Source organism: Gymnoscopelus microlampas (genome assembly GCF_963454915.1).
Source record: "Gymnoscopelus microlampas genome assembly, chromosome: 9".
Lineage (NCBI taxonomy): Eukaryota > Metazoa > Chordata > Actinopteri > Myctophiformes > Myctophidae > Gymnoscopelus > Gymnoscopelus microlampas.
In genome coordinates this window covers 466024-488223 of record NC_139946.1, presented here as the reverse complement: position 1 = coordinate 488223, position 22200 = coordinate 466024, and the positions used below count along the sequence as shown (strand labels likewise).

The 22200-nt window shown below is 41.2% G+C and overlaps 1 protein-coding gene across 1 annotated transcript in view; it reads left to right on the top strand.

Annotated features, from left to right (window-relative positions):
• The first annotated feature begins 12894 nt into the window (after nt 1-12894).
• Nucleotides 12895-22200, top strand: part of LOC311051253 (receptor-type tyrosine-protein phosphatase F-like) — a 254763-nt gene continuing 245457 nt past the window's right edge. Inside the window, exon 1 of the mRNA XM_084065737.1 lies at nt 12895-13004. The gene's annotated coding sequence lies outside the window, so the exon portion shown is untranslated. The remainder of the gene's footprint in view (nt 13005-22200) is intronic.

Here is a 22200-nt window from a genome sequence, read left to right as displayed (position 1 = left end):
CCATGGGGAGAGTTCCAGAGGGTTGGGGGGGCTGCGACACTGAAAGCTATATCGCAGAGGGTCCGCTTATTGGTGTGAGGGACGGTGCGGAGCCCCAAGCCAGAACTCCTCAGTTTCCGCTCTCGGGTGTTATCCTGGAGGAGGTCTGAACAAGTACCTTGGGATTTTAGGGCATGGAGAGCTTTATATGTGGTTTGTAGGTGATTGGGAACCCACATGAGGGGGGGTCCCCAGATGATAGTGGACGAAGTGACAATTGGGTGATGCAACTTTGATGATGGAGAGGGCCACTATATTTCCACACTCAATCCAGAGGGCCACATTGCATATACTGTCGGGCAGACACCTCTTATCTCCGTATTTGAACTTTTTTCCTTAAATTAATGCCGTACCTCACCATTCTATGTCACACAAAAATAGCGCTTGTAGATCTGCTATTTTTGGATTGAATTGGAATTCTGAAAAGTAACATTTTTATTTCATTTCAAATACATTCAGTTATACTTATGTTAACTTTATGAACTTAAATACAAATACATTGGACATACAAAAGACAATTTTAATACTAGTCATTGAGCTACTAATATAGACTGAAGTAATTAAAGCGGGTCATGTTTGCATTTTTGGAATTGTAACAGCTGAAATCAATAATATATCAGTATTCTGATATTAACCTGCGGGTCGCATTAAGTGAAGGTGGGGGCCGCATGTGGCCCCCGGGCCGCCAGTTGCTGTATGACCTACAGTATAAGACCATTTTAAAACCTAAAAAGAAAAGAAAAGAAAAAAGACCATGACTGCGTCAAAAGTAATCCAACAAACCATACTATAAAAACGGGTGAAACATTGGCCAAATAGTATAGAAAGAGAGAGAGAGAGATTGTGTAAATCTACAAGCTCACAACGCCTCACTTAGCGAGGTGATGTTGTGAGCTTGTAGATCTATATATTTATCTGTGGAACCAAGTCAAACTAAATGTAATGCCTCAAGTCCTACATTCCAAGTGCTTGTCAGGGTGGGGGGTCCCCAGTTCAAATATGATTATTTTGGGGGGTCACGGCCTGAAAAGGTTGAGAACCACTGATCTATGCAACATGTTCTGCTTGTAGATCTGCTATTTTAACAATTATTTTTTTAAATATTCGTTAATTAATCATAATTGTGGCAAAAAAATGTAAATAGTGGTGATATTTGATTCGAAGTGATATAGCTCAGCCCTACAGCAGTTGAAGTACTCCTTTAAAGAGATAGTTCACCCCCAAAATGACTTTTTTCCTATGGATTAGTCACCCCATGGAGACTTGAATTCATGGATAATTTTTAGTTTGTGTTTGTGTGTGCATAAGCCAATCATTTTATGACCGGAAGCGGTTCCGGTAGGAGACAAAGAGTCTCCTTTGTCTCCTACCGGAACCACTGCCTACCGGTCCGCTGGTCATCAAATTATTGGCTTAGGAATGCGACAAAAAACTAAAACAAATCCATGAATTCAAGTCTCCATGGGGTGACTAATCGATAGGAAGGTTTGATCATTTCAAACAAAATTTCAAAGAAATAATATTCCATTTTGTATTAACGTGAGAACAATGGCTTCCATTATAGCACGCTAACTTTCCAGGAATAGAAAGCCTGCACTTTATATTAGCTTGGATTTCCCATCAATGATGTCACTGGTAGACAGGTTTCTGAACTGTCCACAGCCTTTCTTTGAGACACAGACTGAGTAGACAGAAATAGCACCATATTATAATGAGCATTAGTGAGGAGCAATTATATGAACATAGGTTGAACATGGGTGCTCCTTTAAGTAAAAAAAACCCTGAAATATTCTGCCACTGGAAGCACATGCACGCACGCGCGCGCACACACGCATCCATATTAGTAACCTTTCTTCCCTGCATTGACGGTGGCAGTTACGACGGGTGTGTTTTAAGGTGTTATTAGTGCATTTTGGCTGGAGAACCGGTGTTTACTCCTCCACACACACACACACACACACACACACACACACACACACACACACACACACACACACACACACACACACACACACACACACACACACACACACACACACACACACACACACACACACACACACACTCACTCCGAGATTTGTGGAATTCATAGACACAGTTCAGGACCCAGGGCCATGATGTAATGACAACTGTATTCACACTGCATCGACAGCAACTTACAAGAAGGTTAGCAGTTTATTCATTGACTATTAATTATTCACTATCATGTTCTCCTATGAAATGGCAGCGATGTTCGAGAGATGATTAATGTGACCTGGTTCCAGCTGTGAATAATCATACGTCTTTGCTGTTCAACCTGCTATAGGACAAAACACTGAGCAGAGAGAGAGAGAGAGAGAGAGAGAGAGAGAGAGAGAGAGAGAGAGAGATATCGCTAAGTACATTTACTCAAGAGCGGTACTTAAGTACAATTTTGAGGTACTTTTACTTTACTGGAGTATTTCCAATTGTCTATACTTTTACCTCTACTCCACTACATCTCAGAGACAAATATTGTACTCCACTACAATTATTTTGAAAACTTTAGTTACTAGTTACTTTGCATATATAAATTATTACATTGTATTACACAGCTTGGTTGAATGCTCGATTCTGATTTCTTCAATCATAGGTCATTATTTCTGGATAATGACCGATGAGCTCTATAACGGACCGCTGTCTAATCAAAGACTCAGAACACCTGCTCATGTCAGCCTGTGCTGCTTGGTTTTATGCTGTATCCAACATGACAGCCATGTAAAAAACAAACAATGTAATTTACAGCTAATCGTCGCTCTCAAGAATGTTTTTGAAAACATTTGAAGTGAGAAATAGACGAGCAATAACCGAAAAGTGACTCTATTTGATCAACTACACTTCCTTGTTTATCGTGGCGCATCGACCCAAGAATAACAAAAGACTGGCCCCAAAACACAGCCGCCCCGGGGCAAATCCGGCGGTATTACAGTATACGCAAATCCGGTGGTAAAGAATGGGGGCGAGTGTGTTTTGGGTTGAGTCTTCTGGTTACTTATGGACTACTGTCATTTGTTTTCCGAGGCAAACTTCTCCGCCCTGCCCAATACTTTCTTTGCCGTAAGCAAGGAAATACTTCGTTATACTTTTGGGTCAATTTATTAATTTATTTATTAAGTAGCCGTGTAATAAGCGGGATAATGTCTGGTCTAGTCGCGGAGGTGGATAATCACCTTGAAGGGCTTTAAATTTCAATAATGACTACCTCCCCATACATTATCTCTTGCATAACACATACATTAACCACTTTAGGTTAATGTAGAGGTGTGACTAAACAGTTACACCTCTGCTCTCCATCCATCTTTTCTTTCCTACTTAATCCATTCAGACCAGGTCACCCCGATCGTCAGCAAGTGCTTCGAGAAACTGGTGAGGGAATACATCAGCTCCACGGTACCTGCCTCGCTGGATCCGTGGCAGTATGCATACCGCAAAAACAGATCCACCGACGACGCTATTGCCATGGCTCTCCACACCGTCCTCTCTCACATGGACAACAAGCTGCTGAAGGACAAATATGTACGTATGCTGTTCGTGGACTACAGCTCAGCATTCAACACCATTGTCCCAGCAATACTTGACAAAAAGCTCAGAGACCTAGGGCTACACCCAAGCATGTGCGACTGGATACAGGACTTCCTGTCCAACCGACATCAGGTGGTGAGAATGGGCAGCATCACATCTGACCCCCTGACCCTCAACACCGGAGCACCCCAGGGATGCGTGCTGAGCCCTCTCCTCTACTCCCTGTACACGTATGACTGCATAGCCACACATGTCTCCAACACCATCATAAAGTACGCGGACGACACGACAGTGATAGGCCGAATCGTAAACAACGACGAGTCTGACTACAGAGATGAGATCAACTCACTGGCGCTCTGGTGCCGGGAGAACAACCTCGCTCTCAACGTCGACAAGACCAAAGAACTGATCGTGGACTTCAGGAGGCCGCGGAGAGACCATGCGCCCATCCTCATCGACGGTGCTGCAGTGGAAAGGGTCAGCGAGTTAAAGTTCCTCGGAGTACACATCGAGGAGGACCTTAAATGGGAGACGCACACCACACACGTGAAGAAAAAGGCTCAGCAGAGACTGTACTGGCTCCGCCGCCTGAATAAGCTTGGAGTAGGACAGCGCATCCTCAAGCTGTACTACAACAGTTCGGTTGAAGGCGTCCTAACAGGCTACATCACGGCCTGGTACGGGAACTGCACTGCCCGAGAGAAGATCAACCTACAGCGAGTAGTGCGATCGGCAGAGCGAATAATGGGAAGCGAGCTCCCAGCGCTTCAGGATCTGTACAAGAAGCGGTGCGTGGTCAAAGCCAAGCGCATCATCAAGGACAAGTACCACCCAAGTCACAGACTGTTCAGAACCCTACAACGACCGCGACCGGGCAAGGGGACCTACCGCAGTATCAAGAGTTCCACCACCAGGTTCTGGAATAGTTTTAACCCGGCTGCTGTCAGAATGCTGAATGAAGCATGAGCCCTTTTCAGCAGCCTGAGACAGGCCCGCACACCCCTCTTCTTTTTCTCTCTCCCCACTCTTCTTTCTACGGAATTTAACATTGCGATGGGAGTGTTGTACAAAAACGAATTTCACCCACTTTTTTACCTTGTAAACCTGTGATGTGACAATAAACCTGATTCTGATTCTGATTCTGATTCTGAACGCATCTGTGTCATTTTAAGATTTCTTTGGCTACTCAAAAATAGCAGATATACAAGCGCATAGCGTGGCACTGAGTGCCGTGCTATAAGCTTGTAGATCTGCTATTTTTTTTTTTATCATGAAAATTTTTGCAAATCTTTGAATATATATTTTTAAAGCGAACATTTTTAACTCAAATCTTTCCTTCTGGGGGTCCCCGGAACTAAATATTTTGAGATGGGGGTCCGCGGACAAATACATATCATTTTGGGGGTCCTTCACATGAAAAATGTTAAAGAACCACTGATATATAGCAACATTAGAGAGAGAGAGAGAGAGAGAGAGAGAGAGAGAGAGAGAGAGAGAGAGAGAGAGAGAGAGAGAGAGAGAGGGGGGGAGGGAGGGGCGGGCGGGCGGACGGACGGACGGACGGACGGACGGACGGACGGACGGACGGACGGACGGACGGACGGACGGACGGACGGACGGACGGACGGACGGACGGACGGACGGACGGACGGACGGACGGACGGACGGACAGACAGACAGACAGACAGACAGACAGACAGACAGACAGACAGACAGACAGACAGACAGACAGACAGACAGACAGACAGACAGAAGCAGCTTTCATCTTAGAGGGGGTTGTCATTGTGAGTACAGCTGACTCCACACTTCTCTGACGACACCACGGGACCACATCCCTCTCACACACACGCACGCACGCACGCACACACGCACGCACGCACGCACGCACACACTAATACACTGAGCTGGCACTGAGAGATGATTTTGCATACAGTGCACAGAGCACGTTGTTTGCAAGCGATGCCATTGAGAGACTAATTAAGATTCCCTGAGAACTGTTATTGTTAGAAAGTGTGGCAAAAGGCACAGGTCCTTCCCAGGTAACATGGCACCTCTCTAAAGTCTACTTTAGTCAGTGGTGTAAAGTAACTACGGTAAGTACATTTACTCAAGTACTGTAATTAAGTACAATCTTGAGGTACTTTTTTCCAATTGTCTATACTTTTACTTCTACTCCACTACATCTCAGATATGCAAATTAGGCATTAGGAAAATATGCCCAAATTTGCATAACTTTCCAGAATCAACATTGTAACATTGGACAAAGCCAGAGTCAACATTCTTATTTCATTTTGTTAAGATGTTAGAGTCAAAGGTTTTTAACGAGGGTATATTCAATATCTGGCTCAATTTTGGGGCTCTGGCTCATGGACTAAATGCCTAATTTGCATATTTAAATATACAATTTCAGAAAACTTGTAATACGATAAATCATTGTCTTCATGTAAGTAATCAACTCAGGAAGTTTCATTATGATAACTCTTTTTAAAATGTTGTCATTTTTTCACCTGTCATGTACGTATGGGGAAAATAACAAAATGTGTGATAACCATGAAAAAGCTACTCCTGTGGAAAGGTTATCATATATTTATTTACTCGTATTGACCCTATGAACAATTTAATATAGGTTTGGTTTTGCCCACTCTTTCATTAATGAAATCTTGTCTGGCTCATGGACTATATTGGCTTCAAAATGCACTTAAAGCACCAAAAGTCAAATTAGTTATTAGTTATTATGCAGAAATGTGCCATTTCCAACGCGTCGTGATGCGATGCGTTGTAAGCTTGTAGATTGGCTATTTTCAAATAGCCAAAGTATATAGCCTATAGGGCTGAAGTGGTTGATGTTTGTTTTGTAATAATAATGCAAATCTACAAAGTAGCTAGTAAGTAAAGTTTTCAAATAATTGTGGCGGAGTAAAACGTACAATATTTGCCTCTGAGATGTAGTGGAGTAGAAGTAAAAGTATTGAAAATTGGAGGTACTCCAGTAAAGTAAAGTGTGGATTGTTGCCACTGTAAGCATGGCACTCGCCCAGTGGAGTGCTATCTCTCCACACAAGTCTCTATCAGCACCTAGCTCTTCTCAGCGCAGCATAGCATACTGCATACTATAGAGAGACAGGCCCGCACATGAGGGGCACACACACACACACACACACACACACACACACACACACACACACACACACACACACACACACACACACACACACACATTGCGTTTCCGGACCACCTAGCGTGTACCCGCACTGCCTGCTACAGCAAAACATGCCTCATTAATGTGAGCCCCCGTAGAGAGAGAGAGACACACACACACCCACACCCACGCCCACGCGCACGCGCACATACGCACACACACACGCACGCACGCACGCACGCACGCACGCAGAACTAGAGGTGTTTTGTGACCTGCCCTCTGTCTGTCTGTCTGTCTCTCTGTCTGTCTGTCTGTCTGTCTGTCTGTCTGTCTGTCTGTCTGTCTGTCTGTCTGTCTGTCCGTCCGACAGGGGTGGACAATGCTAGGTCTTTCATTTTCAGCTGAAAAAGTGTTCTAGCTGCTAAACTAAAGATTCACAAAGACATTTTTTTTTAAAATCTGAATTATGGTTTGTGTATACATTGACAGTGGTAAATGTAAAGAGTACTGTACAGAAGTATCTGCACTTTACTTAAGGTATTTGTACTTTTGGATACTTGGATTTTTGAGACTTTCACTCTCACTACAGTTCAAAGACAGATATTGTATATTTGACTCCACACTTCCAGGGGGAAAAGTTGAATAATCACTTTTGAATACTTCACAGTAGGGTACGTGATATTTTTTGGTTAGAACAAAAAGTGTTTGTTCAGTAACAGGAGACTCCTTGTCTCTCCAGCTCTTTAATACACAGAAAATACATTTTCAAGAAGGTGACAACATTTCAGCCAATCAAGAGAGAGTACCCATTTATCAGTTGAATTTTTATAGTGTTAGTTCCAATTTTGTCTGCTCATTTATTTGTGTCACCACTTACAATGTCACTTGTTTAATCTGTAAAACAATCCTCATTGGATAAAATTGGTATCCCGACCTGAAAATGCATTTTCTATTCCTATAAAAAGCTGGAGAGACATGGAAACACTCTAATAGCAATGATTACTATCACAATAGAGCTATTTAACACTGTTACTGAACAAACACTCTATAGTAATGATTACTATCACAATGTAAAGCTATTTAACCCTGTTACTGAACAAACACTCTATAGCAATGATTACTATCACACTATAGAGCTATTTAACACTGTTACTGAACAAACACTCTATAGTAATGATTACTATAGAGTTTTTTTTAACTTTGTAGAATCCCCTAGAAGTAAATATTTGAGTTCCACATGTTCGCTTTAAAAATATATAGTCAAAGATTTGCACAAAATCTCACGATTTTTCTAAAATAGCAGATCTACAAGCTCATAGCACGGCAGTCGGTGCCACGCTTGCTATTTTTTTAGTAGCCAAAGTATAAAATATGGATGAAGGGGTTAAACTAATTTAGCTGGGGACCCCCTCTTACCCCCCCCACTTTGAGAACCAATGATTCAGACAGAAGCTAGGTTTGATGTTTATCTACTTACTTTGTAAGACTACATTGTTTTGGTCGTAGATCTATTTAAGTGAGCATTTCCCCCGGTGGTTGGTTAACAAGAGTTCAAGTCATTTGGTGTGATCTTACACTCCCTGGTTCAGAGTGTCTGTTCAATGCCTAAATGGTACTGGAACAGTAGTGTTACGTGACTGAGTGAATAGCCAGTGATAAGCAGAAAACGGTCAATGGTTGGCAGCAGTGGAAAGTAAGTGGTACAGTACATGTACTCAAGTACTTAAGTACAATTCCTGTACAACTCCCCCCCATTCCTGTCAGCCCGGACATGTTTTTTTCTTTTTTTTGCACCACTTGTCTGACAGCAGGTGAGCAGAGGGGGAGGGGAAGGGGGGAGTGTGTTGTTCACTGCACCTCGAGGTGAAACCCGACTCTCTGTGACATCACCACTGTATGCTCCACTGGCCTCGTTCACATGGACAGACAGACAGACAGACAGACAGACAGACAGACAGACAGACAGACAGACAGACAGACAGACAGACAGACAGACAGACAGACAGACAGACAGACAGACAGACAGACAGACAAGACAGACGGACGGACAGAGAGACAGGCAGACAGACAGACAGGCAGACAGACAGACAGACAAGACAAGACAAGACAAGACAAGACAAGACAAGACAAGACAAGACAAGACAAGACAAGACAAGACAAGACAAGACAAGACAAGACAGACAATGTTGTAAAGTAACTACGATAAACTACATTCACTCAAGTACTGTACTTAAGTACACTTTTATGGTCTTTTTTTGACTTTAATGGAGTATTTCCCATTTTCAATACTTTTACTTCACTACAAGCAAATATTGTACTTTTACTCCACTACAGTTATATGAAAACTTTAGTTACTTTGTAGATTTAGATTTTTATTACAAAACATACAGTACATTAACCACTTCAGTCCTATACTTTGGCAATTTAAAAATATATAAATGTGTATATATATATATAGATCTGCTATTTTCTAATGATTTTAATACATGGTATACATTTGAAACTTGTGAAATGGGACATTCTGTGCAACAAGTACTTTCACTTTCGGTACTTTAAGTATGTCGATGCCAACTCTTATGCACTTACTCAAGTACATTTTGAATAGCGGTCTTGTACTTGTAACAGACTATTTCTACAATAGGGTGTTGATACTTTTACTTCAGTAAAACATGTGAGTGCTTCTCTTCCACCACTGCAGACAGATCAGCAGTGGTATAAAGTAACTAAGTACATTTACTTAAGTAAGTAATGTTCTTAAGTACAATTTTGAAGTACTTTTACTTTACTGGAGTATTTCTAATTGTCTATATTTGTTACTTCTACTCCACTACATCTCAGAGGCAAATATTGTACTTTTACTCCACTACTAATTATTTGAAAACTTTAGTTACTAGTTAAATATATTACATTATAAAACATACATTAACCACTTTAGCCCTATTTTATACCTAGGCTATTTTCAAACATTTTAGTACTTTACTTTTGGTACTTTTACTTTTACTTTTACTTGTAACAGAGTATTTCTACAATGCAGTATTGCTACTTTTACTTGAGTAAGAAATGTGAGTACTTTTTCCACCACTGGGTATTGATACTTTTACTTCAGTAAAATATTTGAGTACTTTTTCCACCACTGCAGACAGATCAGTAACCTGGTTCACATGGTCTCGCGTCTTTCTCTCTCAGGAGACATCGGCAGAGCTCTGACCTGCAGGCCACGGTTCAGACAGACAGACAGACAGACAGACAGACAGACAGACAGACAGACAGACAGACAGACAGGCAGGCAGGCAGGCAGACAGACAGACAGACAGACAGACAGACAGACAGCTCTGACCCCAGGCCACGGTTCCTTCCCCCTCGCTCTGATGTCAGGAAGGAGACAATCAATCAGGTAGCTCTGTTTTCGCCCTCGCCTCTCTCTCTCTCTCTCTCTCTCTCTCTCTCTCTCTCTCTCTCTCTCTCTCTCTCTCTCTCTCTCTCTCTACTTTAAGTACCAAAAGTAAAAGTACTAACATGTTTGAAAATAGCCAATCTACAAGCTCACAACGCATTTGAGCAAAAGTACTTACTTTACACCTCTGATACGTTTACCTAGCTACTTCTCCCTCTCTCTCTCTCTCTCTCTCTCTCTCTCTCTCTCTCTTTCTCTCTCTCTCTCTCTCTCTCTCTCTCTGTCGATTCAATTCAATTCAAATATGCTTTATTGGCATGACAAGCATTCTTATATTGCCAAACCATTATATACATTATGATACAAAATAATAATACATAGTCAGAATCAGAACAAATAATACAAAGAAGACGAGGAAAAACATAAACAAAATGACATTAGTCTATTAACTGTAGTAGACTTATAGTGTTCATCCATTGTCCCTCATTTAATGGCAGGCTACTACATATTTTGCTGCCAACCTTGAACATTCGACTTTCTAGGGGAAAGTAGGGGATTGCCTGGATAGTCAAACTGTATCTTTGTTTTTGTTATGTTTGTGAATTTAGGGTAGTAATGTTCCCTTATGTGTTTATATTTGTCACATGCAGTCCAATGTGGGAACCCATCGCCAAATAAAAAGGAAAAACAGCCCCCTCTGCTGTTTTTTACTCGGCTCTGGGCCGAGCTCAATGGAGCGCCCTCAGCGCTCCACTTCCGGTGGTGCGACTATGTTTTCATTCCCACTAACAACATTTCTACACGGAACACTAACACCACTTCTCCCAGAGAATATGGATCGTTTTGGTTATAAGCCCACTTGTTTCTATGATGAAAGAGCAAGTTAAAATGTGAATATCTTTCCGTGGTTTTGTCTGCTCCAAGGACGCTATTAAATGAGTTTTGTTTTGTTTTCAGTGGGAACTTCTGGGAAGGGAGCGCACAGACAGTAAATCCCGCCCACTACATTTGATTGGGTAAAGCGCGGCCTGCTTCCTGATCTGAAGGCACGCCCACTTGTAAGCTAACGCGCACACGTTCTGAACGGGGCTCACAATGTGTCGCCTCGCGACACATTGTGAGCTTGTAGATCTGCTATTTACAAATAGCCGAAATATATATTGGGCTGAACTGGTTAGTGTGTTTTGTAATAATAATCAAAATCTAATGTAACAAGTAACTACGTTTTCAAATAATTGTAGTGGAGCAAAAAGTACTATATTTCCTCTGAGATGTAGTGGGGTAGAAGTAAAAGTATTGAAAATTGTAAATAGCCTACTCCAGTAAAGTAAAAAATATCTCAACATTGAGAGTACTTGAGTCAATGTACTTAGTTACTCTCCACCAATGCTCTGAAGGGAGTGATTTAATGATGGTTGAAGGTACAGCGGTTCTTGTGAGGACACAGAGCCAAGAAAAGTAGTTGGTGTTTAGGTAAGAACTGGTTTGCTGGAGCTCAGTGGTGGAAAGTAACTAAGTACTGTATCTACTCAAGTACTGTACTTGAGTACAATTTTGAGATGTTTTTACTTCACTGGAGTATTTCCAATAGCAGAATAAACAGCGTTGTGAGCTTGTAGATCTGCTATTTTCTAAAGATATCTATGTATGACGAACCTGTGAAACGGGATAACAATACTTTTTTTAAACTTTTAATAAAGTACATCTTGAACACTGACTTTTACTTGTAACAGATCGTATATCTACATTGTGGTATTGATACTTTTACTTAAGTAAAACACATCAGTACTTCACTTCACTGACGAAAACTGAAACCATGTATTGTAGTCTGTTAGTTGGTGTTTAGGTAAGAACTGGTTCACTGGTGAACACGACATCAGAGTCCCTCTGGCATGTGATGACATCACAGTCCCTCTGTCCCTCTGGCATGTGATGACATCACAGTCCCTCCCTCAGTCCCTCTGGCATGTGATGACATCACAGTCCCTCTGTCCCTCTGGCATGTGATGATGACATCACAGTCCCTCTGGCATGTGATGATGACATCACAGTCTCTCTGGCATGTGATGGACTGCGGAGCAAATCAATCAGCTGGCTGTGATTTCACCCTCTCTCGCTCTCTCTCCCTCGCCTCTGTGTCTTCTTTGTGTGTGTGTGTGTGTGTGTGTGTGTGTGTGTGTGTGTGTGTGTGTGTGTGTGTGTGTGTGTGTGTGTGTGTGTGTGTGTGTGTGTGTGCGCGTGTGTGTGTCTGTGTGTCTGTGTGTGTGTGTGTGTGTGTGTGTGTGTGTGTGTGTGTGTGTGTGTGTGTGTGTGTGTGTGTGTGTGTGTCTCTCTGTCTCTGTCTCTCTGTCTGTCTGTCTGTCTGTCTGTCTGTCTGTCTGTCTGTCTGTCTGTCTGTCTGTCTGTCTGTCTGTCTCTCTGCCTCTCTCTGTGTTTCTTCTCTCTGTGTGTGTGTGTGTGTGTGTGTGTGTGTGTGTGTGTGTGTGTGTGTGTGTGTGTGTGTGTGTGTGTGTGTGTGTGTGTGTGTGTGTGTGTGTGTGTGTGCGCGTGTGCGTGCGCGCTCACGTGTGTGTCTCTCTCTCTCTCTCTCTCTCTCTCTCTCTCTCTCTCTCTCTCTCTCTCTCTCTCTCTCTCCCCCTCCCTCCCTCTCTCTCTCTCTCTCTCTCTCTCTCTCTCTCTCTCTCTCTCTCATAACAACCTGTAGCAGAGTAGACGTATAGAGCTCCACAGTGGAGTTGTTCCTTCAGGCAGACACAGTGTTCAGTGAACTCATAGACACTTGTTTCATGTCAGTTGAAGGTACAGCAGTTCTTCTGAGGACAAGAAGACAAACCTGTCACAGGAATATTCACATTCTGTTTGCTTTCCTCAGGGGAACATCTTGATGTTTAGGTAAGCACTGATTTCCTTGTGCTGCTCTGTGATGTCATGTATATGCAATGATGGAAAGTAATTGTACTTTTTTTTATACAATTTTTTTATGTTTTACTTTACTGGAGTATTTCCAATTTTCTGTACTTTTACCTCTACTCCACTACATCTCAGAGGCACATATGCACATATTGTACTTTTACTCCACTATAATTATTTCAAAACTTTAGTTACTAGTTACTTTGTAGATTTGTATTATTATTACAAAGCATACCACTCCAGCCCTATATACATTTCGGCCATTTGAAAATACAGATCTACAGGCTCACAACGCAATGCGAAGCATTGTGAGCTTGTAGATCTGCTATTTTCAAAAGATTTTTATACATTTGAAAACTTGTGAATTGGAACATTTTGCATAATGTACTTTCTACTTTGGTACGTTAAGTACATTTTGATACCAATACTTTTTAGCCGCATGCGCTAGCGAGCGGCTCTGTAAACAGCAGTCCGACACCCGAGTGAAAAGTGTCGACACCTGAGTGTCATTGGCTGTCCTGGCTGTCCATCACACTTCCCCCCTTTTAAGCCCCCCTTTTAAGCCAATGGGGAGACGAAAATGTAATGGACACGTTAGTTAACGAATTAGACGAGACGAAAATGTTAGGGCGGGACGAATGGAGAAGAGATCCAATCAGAATTACTCTTTTTGAGGGACTAGTTGGGAAGGGAACCAATCAGAACGATCCTCATTGTTAGTTAGGTCTATCCACCCGGAAGCAGACCATATTAGGGGCCAGCATGGACGAACATAAATCACAACAAGGCAGCCAACGCACGGAGTTACACGATACAGGCGGAGGGTTAGCCTAAATGCTAGCGTGCTTCATTAGACCTAGTTTGGCTATTAAGGTACTATTTGGCCATGTTCACACTGACTTCAATCTTAGCTATTGTTGGGAAGACCCGTGTGGTGTCACAAAATGTTGCCACCACTTATAAAAAACATTAGAGCCTTAAATGGATATTTCACTTTCAAAAAAACTTTTGGTGATTGTATCGTCTACCCAGGCTTTTGTGAGCCCCGCAGACAGTTTTTAAGTTGCTTGATTCAATATTTAGATATTAGATATTAATTTTATCAGACACGCCCCCTTCCTATACAAACCCATTGTAACTTCAAACTCCATTTTTAACATGTTAGATTCATCAAAAACACCCGTCCTTGGTTCACCCGTCTCCTACCGCCCCCCTAATACGTGAGGGGGCCGTGTTTTTTCAATGACTTTTTTTTTTTTTTTTTTTTTTTTTTTAATTGGGAAAATGAAAAAAATAAAATACAATTAAAAAATAAAATAAAATAAATGAAAAAAAATCTCTGAAAAACACGGCCCCCTCACGTATTAGGAGGGCAGTGAGTCACCAGAACCAAGGACGGGTGTTTTTGATGAATCTAACATGGTTAAAATGGAGTTTGAAGTTACAATGGGTTTGTATAGGAAGGGGGCGTGTCTGATGAATATCTAAATACTGAATCGAGCAACTTAAAAACTGTCTGGGGGGCTCACAAAGGCTTGAGTAGATGATAAAATGACCAAAAGTTTTTCTGAAAGTGAAATATCCCTTTAATCTGCGACGCTAATGTTGCCAGGTTTGTCGAGAGAAACAAGCAATCCAAAAAACAAGTAATCAGGTCTATGAAAAGATTGGGGACAAAAAAGCCTGCCCCATGCGGCTTTATTATGACTTAGGTCATTCCTGTTTGCTTTTACTCAAGTACATTTTGAATTCCGGACTTTTACTTGTGACAGAGTATTTCTACATTGCAGTATTGATACTTTTACTTAAGCAATTACTTGTCAGCCTTGTTAGTTACTTAAGTGGCTTAAGTGGTTATTAATCAATAGTTATGTTTCTGATATGGCCATTCTGCATAATGCGTACTTTTACTTTTGCTAATTTAATCTGGGAACCCATTCGGTTAACAAAAGAAAATGATGAATATGTTCTCCTTTGTTGTCGTCTCTGGGGGCACCACCTACTTTTTTGTGTAAAACAGGAACTTGTTTTGGCTCCTCCCCTTCCTTAGTCCACTTCCTCCCGGGTGCTTCTGTGTTTATTCCTACTAACAACAACACTAAATATTTAAGACAAGTCGTGTGTTTATTCCTACTAACAATAAAACTACATGTTTAAGGCAGTAGTGTGTTTATTCCACTAACAACAACACTACATGTTTAAGGCAGTATTGTGTTTATCCTACTATAATTCTAGTAACCTCTGTCTGTAGTGGTGAGTAGGTGAGTAGGTGAAGCTACCCGGTTCTCCTCAGTGGCTGGAGCAATTGCTCTGATTTTGCACACAGCCATTGACCATTACCATCTGAACTTAACTGTGAATCCCGTTTTTCAATTTAATCAAATCTCAGCTTCTTATTGGCGTTTATGTGTCAAACAATGTCGCCTCCCGGGTTGCCAGATCATGTGCGCATATCCCCCCACGGATGCGTCGACCGGGTATGGTCTAGTTCTACTAACAACAACAACACTACATGTTTAAGGCACTGGTGTGTTTATTCCTACTAACAACAACACTACATGTTTAAGGCAGTAGTGTGTTTATTCTACTAACAACAACACTACATGTTTAAGGCAGTAGTGTGTTTATTCTACTAACAACAACACTACATGTTTAAGGCACTGGTGTGTTTATTCCTACTAACAACAACACTACATGTTTAAGGCAGTAGTGTGTTTATTCCTACTAACAACAACACTACATGTTTAAGGCAGTAGTGTGTTTATTCTACTAACAACAACACTACATGTTTAAGGCAGTAGTGTGTTTATTCTACTAACAACAACACTACATGTTTAAGGCAGTAGTGTGTTTATTCTACTAACAACAACACTACATGTTTAAGGCAGTAGTGTGTTTATTCTACTAACCACAACACTACATGTTTAAGGCAGTAGTGTGTTTATTCCTACTAACAACAACACTACATGTTTAAGACAGTAGTGTGTTTATTCTACTAACAACAACACTACATGTTTAAGGCAGTAGTGTGTTTATTCCTACTAACAACAACAACAACACTACATGTTTAAGGCAGTAGTGTGTTTATTCTACTAACAACAACACTACATGTTTAAGGCAGTAGTGTGTTTATTCTACTAACAACAACACTACATGTTTAAGGCAGTGGTGTGTTTATTCCTACTAACAACAACACTACATGTTTAAGACAGTAGTGTGTTTATTCTACTAACAACAACACTAAATGTTTAAGGCAGTAGTGTGTTTATTCTACTAACAACAACACTACATGTTTAAGGCAGTAGTGTGTTTATTCTACTAACAACAACACTACATGTTTAAGGCAGTAGTGTGTTTATTCTACTAACAACAACACTAAATGTTTAAGGCAGTAGTGTGTTTATTCTACTAACAACAACAACACTAAATGTTTAAGGCATCAGTGTGTTTATTCTACTAACAACAACACTACATGTTTAAGGCAGTAGTGTGTTTATTCCTTCTAACAACAACACTACATGTTTAAGGCAGTGGTGTGTTTATTCCTACTAACAACAACACTACATGTTTAAGACAGTAGTGTGTTTATTCTACTAACAACAACACTACATGTTTAAGGCAGTAGTGTGTTTATTCCTACTAACAACAACACTACATGTTTAAGGCAGTAGTGTGTTTATTCCTACTAACAACAACACTACATGTTTAAGACAGTAGTGTGTTTATTCTACTAACAACAACACTACATGTTTAAGGCAGTGGTGTGTTTATTCCTACTAACAACAACACTACATGTTTAAGGCAGTGGTGTGTTTATTCCTACTAACAACAACACTACATGTTTAAGGCAGTGGTGCTGACAGACTCTGTCTTGAGAGATTCAAGTCAAAATTTGAATACAGGAGTTTTGCTTGTAATAAAGTATTTGGCTATTCAAAAATACCAGATACAAGCTTGTGTCGGGCTGCGAGCTTGTGCGTCACCTATTTTTGAACATTTTTGAACATCTTGAAAGTGTGAGAGCTACTCATCTAGAGGGCATTTGTAGAATCGGCTTCAGGTCAAGGGTTAAAAAATAGTGGTAAAAGCATCAATACTGCAATATAGAAATACTCTGCTACAAAAGTCCGGAATTCTAAATTTACTTGAGTAAAAGTTCAAAAGCATTGGCATCAAAATGAACTTAAAGTACCAAAGTACTCATTATGCAGAATGTCCCATTTCAAGTTCTCAAAATGTATAAAAAGCGTTTAAAAATAGCAGATCTACAAGCTCACAACACGTCGCAACGCCACACGTTGTGAACTTGTAGATCGGCTATTTTCAAATAGCCGAAATATATATAGAGCTGAAGTTGTTAATGTATGTTTAGTAAAAGTGGAGTAATAGTACAATATTTTCCTCTGAGATGTAGTGGATTAGAAGTAAAAGTATTGAAAATTGGAAATACTACTAAATACCTCAAAACAGGCCTTAAGTACGGTACTTAAGTAAATGTACTTAGTTACTTTACACCATTGGTGAAAAACATTATAATAATAAAACATCACAGTACAGATTTCTCACCAGTAATCTCCTTGTGCCAGTTAGCAGCTGTTGGGGTTTCATGAGGGAAGCAGATATAGCTGCTCAGTTGTTTTGAGATGTCTGCTGTTTAGTGTGTTATTTGAAAGAGTTGGCACATTCTGAAAGAAGCGCTTTGCAAGTTGTTTTGCAGTAGCTGCAATAATCCTGTCATTAGCTCTGCTCTGTCGGATGGAGAAACGTGCGCTTACTTTATTTATCATGGCGGGATTTGCACTCGCAACAGAGCCTAATGAGCTGGCACGCACGCACGCACTCACGCACTCACGCACGCACGCACACACGCACGCACGCACGCACGCACGCACGCACGCACGCACGCACGCACGCACGCACGCACACGCACACACACACACACACACAGATGTAAAGACAGACAAGTAAGACGCGCGAACGCGGGAAGCGAACGCAAAAAAAAAAATGAATGAAAAAAAATATTCTAAAAAAAGTAACAAAAAAATAAATAAAAAAAAATGCAAAGAAATTCTGCGTTAAAAGGAGCATCTTAGAAAAATACAAATTAACAAAAAAAAAACTTTTAATGGTTTTGAACAATTCAACAAAGTGTTTGAAGTGCCTGTTTCACCCACTTCCGGGGGGCGGAGCCAAAATCCGAGCCCGAAGTATTTGTTCGTAGACCCCCACTTAGGGGGGGTAGAAAAAGTTTGGGAGCGATTCGGGCACTTTTCATTTAAAGGGTAAGACCACTCTGGTAGAGGTTTGGGTTGTGTAGTTACCTTGCCATGATGTAACTTCAAAGGTGGGAAAGAAATAAAAAATAATTGCTCCATTGATTAGAAATTGATAATTCAAAATATGCTCCTCATTGACTTACATTGTACGGTAAAACAGCTCTCAAAGTCACTCTTTTAGCACAAAAACGAACGCAAACAAAGTTGATTCAGACAATATAGAACATCACCAAACCCAGTACTGTTTTTTTTTTAAATAAAAATGTCAACTTCCTGTTGATTTTGCCATTTTTAATAAGTAGAAAACCCGGACTGGATCGGCGGATCCGGATCCAGATCTTCAAATGGTAAAATCAACAGGAAGTTGACATTTTTATTAAAAAAACAAACAGTACTGGGTTTGGTGATGCTTTATATTGTCTGAATCAGCTTTGTTTGGGTTCATTTATGTGCTAAAAGAGTGACTTTGAGAGCTGTTTCACCGTACAATGTAAGTCAATGAGGAGCATATTTTGAATTATCAATTTCTTATCAATGGAGTGATTATTTTTTATTTCTTGCCCACCTTTGGAGTTACATCATGGCAAGGTAAATACACAACCCAAACCTCTACCAAAGTGGTCTTACCCTTTAACATGGGGTTTCAATGGGGAGTTTTTAGGAGGCTTCTCCGGGGCGTGGCTTCCGGGGGAAGGGGCGGGCTTAAACGCAACCTTGACAGGTGTGTTCAGTTTTCAAAGACCTTTCATTTGATGTATGGTACGTCTATATTGTACATTTACTTGGCTGCACACAGGCAGTGCACACAATAGTGCACACAGACACACAGACACACAAGCCGAGCACGGTGTCATAGTAAGCTCCACTAGCGCCTCCTTCCGCTGCGTTCGCAACAAATAGGGAGAATACGAATGAATACTGTCAAATCATCAATGTTCACTTATCCATGTGTAACTCTGAGAGTGGTCCAAATGGAACCAAATGGACCCTTACAGGTCTTCTGAGAACGTACAAATGGAACCAAATGGACCCTTACATGTCTTCTGAGAGTGTAAAAATGGAACCAAATGGACCCTTACCGGTCTGTAACTCAGATAGGATACACATGGAACCAAATGGACCCTTAGGGGTCTGTAACTCTGAGAGTAGTACAAATGTACAAACATTTGTACTAAACTCTCAGAGTTAAATTAACATTGAGGAGTTTACAGTGTAGCAATCGAGACACACAGGTACTACAAATTTCACGCCCACTTTTGAGACAGCGCCGCTACTCAAGGTCCGTTAGAATGACAAACTGCAGCTCTCAATGTAATCTCTACTAGAAGTTCGGGCCGCTACGCGGCCCGAACGCCTAGCGTGACGCGTCGTTCACTTTGCAGTGCCACCTTACAGGCACCTCACAGTGTGAGAGAGAGTTTTGTGCTCTCCTAAATCCACGGCAGGCTTTGAAAGTACCCACTTCAGAAAGAGGTTGTGTTGAGGATGGAAGCCGTCGAACTGGTGCGATCTGACGGCATCCTAGAATTTATATTTATAGGTAGGATGTGATGTCATGCTGTCGTGATGTCATATTGTCTCATCGTGATGTCAGATTACGTCACACTGGCGTGATGTCAGATTACGTCACACTGGCTACATACAACGTTACAACGTACATACTGATGGTAACCGTCTTCCACGCCGACATCTCGCCACTCCGACTAGTGGCTTCCGCGTGCGGTTAGGGTTAGGGTGAGGTTTAGGTATAGGGTTCGTTAACGTCGGAAAGGCGACATGTCGGAAAGCCGCCATGTAACCATACTGATGGCGCGTCACACTGGCGTGATGTGGCGTGATGTCAGATTACGTCACACTGGCCACATACAACGTTCGTACATACTGACAACCGACATGGCGCAGGATTCAAATTGTATATATAGATGAGAGGCATTGTAAAATACCGTCATTTCACTGGTTAACTACTGAGGCTGTAGCGATTTTTTTTTGTTCTAATAAACTGACCCATTTGTTTAATTTATCCTTTTCAATGTCCCATATCTGTCATCTCGATATACTACCCAGTACCCACAATATACTATAATATACTCCATCAGTGTGTCAAAAGTTCTAGCATCTGAAATCTAAAGTTTAAGTGGTCGCATGGTATATACGTCACAGACGCATCCCTTGAGGTTTCTCTCATGTATCATTTTTATAGGCTATTTATTTTGGACAATTATCTAAACAGCATCTTGCAAGACTATTTGTATATTAATACTATCCTGGAGAATTCACTAAGTAGTTGAAAATGTCGGGATATGTCACTCCTCTATTTAGTTGGGTTATTTCCCCAACTTACATTCAGGCAAGTTTACCCTCTGCTGTGTTAACATTATGGGTAACCCATTAAAGTGGCAAATTAAATGTGAAACACATCAACTATTAAAGGTATTGTAGGGAACATTAAGCCTAAATTAAAAAAAAATATATATATATATATATATTTTGCATTTTTTCCGATCAGCCACTATATAATGATGCTGGGGTGTTTTCCTTCATTGAAACACAGTCCTCCTTCTGAAATCCGTATTTTCTCTAATGTTTATGTGTTCTATGTTTATGTCCGGTACGTAAATTAACGCACACATGTGCGCGTCCGTGCGCGTCCGTGTCCGTATGAACGTTTTACTTTCGGTTTTAAAACGCTCTCAAACTTCGTTTTTGAGGCACAGAATTTACTTTTAAGATAGCGTGTGGGTAGAATGTAGTTGTTTAACTTCATTTATGTGGTCAATTTATCATGAAAGAGCCTATTTAAAAATAAAAAATCAGAGAACCAGCAGGGCGGACATTTCCGCATATAGGTTGCATAAATGCATAAAGCAACCTGTTTGGGGCACGGTCCCTTGAAAAGTACCCTAGCTCCATGGAAGTCCCTCCTCCGTCACCCCCTGGTGGTCGGGGAAAAGAACTGCTGGAGTGGCGGTGTTTGTTTAGTTCTGAACTCCCTACAACCTCTTTAAGAAAACAAGAAGATATGTTGACAAAGACACTCCATACATTTGGAAACATATTTTTATTTAAATTAATATTGTCTCCAGTTAACACATTCACCGCTAGAGTTTATTCATAAGGTACTCACCCACTGCCAGCGTTTTGAGTTTTATAGCCTTTTGAACCGTTCACAAAAAAATTATATCCATTAAAATCCGCGATCGGATGGTGTTTATAAACAGCAACGACGGACGTATGAGCCCTCATAATGTTTACACTTTTCTTTCTTTTTCTTCTTCTGTGGTATCAGCGGCTAAAACAGGCTGCAAACGTCATATCCGTTTGGCTGTGACGTGGCTGTGACGTTTCCCCACCGGCCATCTTAGATTAGCTTAGCCTCCGATCGGCTATCAGATCGTTTTTAAACATAAAGAGGATAACCGTTCGTCGATCAAAGATGTTAATGTAGGATCTTTAAAAAAAAAAAAAAAAATTATCCCGTGATTTTGAAACCCTTATTTTTCACCCGGTGCCAATTTTCTACGTGATCCTGGGCGCTACACTCCCCTCACCAGCCTAGGGAGGCCAGGGCCGAGCTCATGCCTCCTTCAATGCATGAGAGCCAACTGACCTTCTTGTCACCTGACAGGGGGAGTTACCCCGGTTGGACGTAGCATGTGGAAGGAACACGTTATTCCAACCAGTTCCCTTCCCCTCCATCAGGCGCCCCGGCTGTCATGGGGGAGGCGTTATAGCGACCAGGATTACTACATGTTTTTGTGAGGGTATTAACTACCCTGAGAGACACGGGGAGAACATATGCAAACTCCACACAGAGTAGGCCCTTTCGCCAATGTAGGATCATTTTAAAAGTAGGCTAACTCTCACAGGGAATGCATTGGCAGAGCAGTTCATCGTTCTAACGG